A 5,344-nucleotide genomic window follows, 5' to 3' on the forward strand; every position below is an offset into this window, starting at 1 on the left:
CATGACAAGAAATCTACTAAATGTGCTGCAGCCAAGCCCCACGGGTATTGCTTTTAGGGTTAGCATCTTTACAGCATGATATCAACAGCGTGGTGCGAAACTCTGAATACCGTTTACGGACAGCAAGCTACCAAATTCATTGGACGAACCACACATTGAAATTACCGACCAGCACTAGTGAGGGTTCACTGTCGTCAAGTTATACCAGCGAACTTCGTTTCACTTCGACAACCACCGCCCCTCACGCGCGTTGCGAACTGGGCATTCCGATTTGCTTGGTGCAGCAAGTGAAATGACGCGGAAGATTCATCTTTGATTCAACGTCCAACACTTTGGAGACCTATTGAGCTCAATCAAAAAAGTTTTATGATTAATGCTTGTTCAGAATCCAGATGATTGCACCGATGGAAGTTTTTATCAAGTATTCGGCCTGATCTCAAAAGATTATCAACATTTTTACCAACGGATCATTCGGTGAAGCCATTGTGTATGTGGTTAACGGTATATTAATTACGACACACTTGATATTTTGTATACGCGCACATAGACCGATTATTATTATAACTGAATTCAGCATGGATAGTTTGGATCGCCCATGGTCTTCCGTAGGTTACTAGTAGTTTGCAAGGATGCAACAGCCTAAGACATGTTGATTTCTTACTACAAGCTGGTGAGTGACAAAGAAGATGAAAATTTCGGAAATGACTCGAAATCCTCCTCCTCCACTTCCAAAGTACACATCTAAATTTGGACTTATTTTATAAGGTTGGCGGCCAAATAAAGCTGTTCTGCTACTGTTAAACAACCGCCACTGGCTATTTGCACACCCAAATTATTTTGGCCGGAACTACAGGGTTTTCGAAGTTGTGACTTTAATGGGGAGTTAGTCTCATCCATTCGCCCCTTCCGGTGAAGGATTGCTCGTAACATTTTGTTTAAGTGAGCGAATTTTCAAGGTCATTGGGGACTTAGTCTCATCCATTCGCGCCTTCCCGTGAAGCATTGCTCGTAGCTTTTTGTTTGAGTGAGCGAATTTTCAAGGTCACGAACCTTCTCACCGGTTTACGTGACATAAAACAGGAAATGGCACTTTAGCATACTTTAGCGCTCTTTGGTGTTCTTTAGAAATACAAAACATCCAAAGAATATCTATTGCAAATTTCGCCCTGGAAGACCAGTCGTTGACATTCGCTTGATTCACACACCCCAGATTTAACAAATGCGATTATGATCGCAAAATACATTTTGTTCGGCGAACCTGGGCCCAACACATTTTCCCGGGGATCTCACATTCCATTAGGTACAACATTGTTAGACAACAGCGTGAACGTTTCAGAGGCAACGCGATGGCCATCTCTGTTGATGATCCCCTTACCCAGATATACATGAGTATCCCGCAGGTAAGACGGCGCCACGGGATAGCTGCAGGTGTCATTCCTATTATGAAACTGACGCTCTAAAAGTGGTGACCACCATAAAGCTGTCATGATAACGGTAGCCGTTGTCAATCACTTCGACTACATATTGTGACTGCTAGGCCCGCATCTATGTGCGACGTTGATTATTAGACCTCATCCATGCACTGTAACATAATCCAGTGGCCAACGACCGCCTTTCATACCCATGACCATACGCGGTGCCGCTTATCTTTGATAACTATAGTAAACACCAGGCCAGTATCCAAGCGGGTCGGTAAAAACGAGGTCCGCAACTATCCGTGATAGCCTAATCCGATGAGCTGTCATACTGCTGTACTCGATGTCGCCTTGCCTGGCTACTTATCTTGCCTGCCAGTTTCGTGTCCATGTGCGGCGCTGATTAACCGGTAACTTAATTCAACTTAATCTGTCGTACTCATAATAGTGCGACAGATATTATGATAAACAACGGGCCAATATTTATACGAACCGATGAATACGAGACCTAAACTATGCACACACGCCTAATCTAATGGCGAACGATGGATCTCATATTCACACCTGTAGGCCAAATCGCCTACCTTGACAACTTTTTGAAACTGCTAGGCCAGTGCCTAAATGCGGCGCTACTTAGTAGGCCTCAACTATGCGCAGTGCCCTAATTTAGCTGTCTGCGGTGGCCCGTCATACCCATAACTGCGCGCTCTCTCGCTTATGTCTGCTAGCTACAGTAAACACCAGGCCAGTATCAGTGCGGGCTGATAAAACCAAGGCTCCGACCATGTGTAATATCTTATTCTATTGGCTAACGGTGGCCCGTCGTACTCGTAACTGTAGTCGATATCGCCTACCTTTGCTGATTATCGTAGTCGCAGGGCCTGTGTTTATGTACAACGCTAATTATGTGGCTTCCATTACGCCCAGTGGTCCAGTCCAATGGCCAACGATGGTCCTTCATACTCACAATTATGCTCGATCTAACCTGCCGAGGCCATTAAGAGTAACTGCCGGGCCCGCGCACATGTTTGTAGCTGACTTCAAAGTTCAAACTATATGTAATAGACTAATCCAACGATCAATAGCGGTCCTTCATATCCATACGTCATCCATCTACCACCACCCTTAACCTGAAAAATAAACAACCACTTTTAACAAATCATGTTTCAATTTAATGGTTGCATCGGCATAAACAGTGTGTGGTCAGACCAGTTCTCATCTTTTTACCCGACAGGGCTTTTGAAAAAATGTATAATCAATTACGATATTTTCAGGGATATCGTTTAAAAGAAATAATTAAGCAAACCTGCAGCGGCCAACTTACCAGTTGTTTAACGAGTGTCTATCCCCACAATTCTGCGGTGAACTTGGAGACTTACTGTTATAAAGGTAAACTAATTACTTGCTGAATTAGTCCAATGGGAGATAACGAGGGAGACGTGTGTCCATCGATGTTTTGATAGCGGGATTCGACAGCTATATGCATTATTGGGCGCAGCGAAGTTAGAGCTAAAGAAAGATGTATATATTTCAGTCTTAAATCCAAGTGGAGTAGACTTGAGCCTCAGGATCCAAGAACCACACGCGTCCTCAAACGTGGAGCCATGGATGTAGTCGTAGTGAAGATCTAGTGTGTGGGCAGGTGCTTGGTGTTAAATCCGCTCGTTTAGGGCACCAAATCCCAACTTCACTCGGCTTGTGCTCTCAGATACCGATACAATGAAGCTTGATAAAATCGACAGCTTGGTCTTCCTGATCGAAACTCATTACCATCACGTGCGCAACCACAGTAGCAATCTAATCAACAAAGAGCATATTCCTGGGCTTCGTCCAACTCACTGTTCATGTCGAGTAACGTAACCTACCTTCACTTCTGAAATCATGTCGACTATGTCTGAATAAATGAGCCAGTAAGGTAGCCGAAATTGGTGTGATCCAAATGTCTCAGATAATGATGATGATTTAGCTGGAGACTGCATGAACACATTCTTCAGTAGAAATCCCCGGTGCACAACAAAAAATCGCAATGTAACTACCTCCTTGCGGGTTTGCCGACACCGACCTATACAAGCTATGTTTTTCAGACAACTGTTGTCGAACCCCTGAAAACGCCTTGGTTACGCTCCTCCATCAGTCCTGGTCTCATGGCCACACAACAGAACAGCCCGCAGAACAACCGCAGCCTGATACACACGTTACGTGATATTCACGGTATATGAAATTAGCAAACGCGACCCAAGAATCGCAAGCCCGTGCATTGACCTCATCTGTCACCCTACAATCAAAACTGCTACAACTTCGAATGCATATAAAACGCTGCACTACACTACCTCTCCAGCCGGATCAGAAAGATACCTGCGATCATATGTAAGTTATGTTATACCTCTGAGGATTTAATCGGCCAGCCAAAAATATCCCCCTGCTCACAGAATTGCACATCCAAATCATCTCGAAAATGAAGTCCGTTATGGGGCTGTCCAGAAACCGAAGTATTTCAGTGCAATAATGGCATGGCACTGCTATACCCAGTTTGATAGCACACCCACCTGTTAGGAAAAAATGTGACACTTTATGGGCACAAAGTGCACACCAATGGACATAAAGACTACGGTCAGTTCATCCAAAAACACCTGCGCCTTACTGCCTGTTATTTCGAAAGGCATTCCAGCTCACCTCAAAGGGCTTTCTAGCAAAACTTTCTGACGCTTTTTCCTATTTTGAGTCCACAATTGAGAAATGGCCGTCTCATTACCTCGTTTGAATGGCAGAAATAAACCACCGCGAACCCTCGATAGACACAAGAGTGTCCTAACTACAATGACTATCATGAAAGGCTCATCCAAGATGCTCATGTCTGGGCTGTCCACGAACCGAAGTACGGCGTCGCGATGTCTTTACCGCGACTACCATACTCAGCCTGCTGGCTTGACCACAGTTCCCTATATCTCTGATATTTTTCAGACGAGCGTGTTACCCGTTAGACCGTTTCAGTCCGTTTAATTTGTACAAGAACTTTGAAGCAGTGGCCATCTTACCGTCTGCTTACGTCTTACGTCTGCTTGTTCTAGCCACAAAACCAAAAGTTCAGCCGACTGCACAATTGAGGGCTTGGTATAGTAACTAAAATCAAACCTTGACTCATGCCATTAAAAACGTATGCTGCGCATCATAAAAAACAAAAGACTTACTAGCTTCGATGTATTCCTTGGCCTCAGCGGGGCGCTTGCCGCAACCACAGAACTTTTCACCCATGTTGCGAATGTTCATTCCAGTTTGAGTTGGCACGGACGTAGTGCGCGTGATTATTGTATAAATCGTTTTGAGGTTATTTCCAAATCAAATACGTGAGAAAACACGCAAAGAAACCAAAGTTTCCACAAAATTTCCCACTGTAATCATAGAGAATACCGGCAAGGCCGCCAGCGGCTCGACGAACAATGCATTTTTCTGCAAAACCCCTGCGGGTGACCCAAAAGTTCAGCCGACTGCACAATTGAAGGCTTGGTATACTAATGAAAATCAAACCTTGACTCATGCCATTAATAACGTATGCTGAGCATCATAAAAAACAAAAAACTTACTAGCTTTGACGGATTCCTTGGCCTCATTGGGGCGCTTGCCGCAACCATAGAACTTTTCATCCATGCTGCGAATGTTCAATCCAATTTGAGTTGGCACAAACTTAGTGTGCATGATTATTGTATAAATCGTTTTGAGGTTATTTCCAAGTCAAATACGTGAGAAAACACCCAAAGAAACCAAAGTTTCCACAAAATTTCCCACGGTTATCATAGAGAATACGGGCGAGACCGCCAGCGGCTCGACGCACAATGCATTATTCTGCAAAACCCCTGCGGGCGAAATAAAAACTTTAACGTCAAAATGTTGCACTTCTTTGCACACATGCTCAGTCTGAAAATACCCCTCAT

This window comes from Opisthorchis viverrini (genome assembly GCF_000715545.1).
Source record: "Opisthorchis viverrini unplaced genomic scaffold opera_v5_192, whole genome shotgun sequence".
Lineage (NCBI taxonomy): Eukaryota > Metazoa > Platyhelminthes > Trematoda > Opisthorchiida > Opisthorchiidae > Opisthorchis > Opisthorchis viverrini.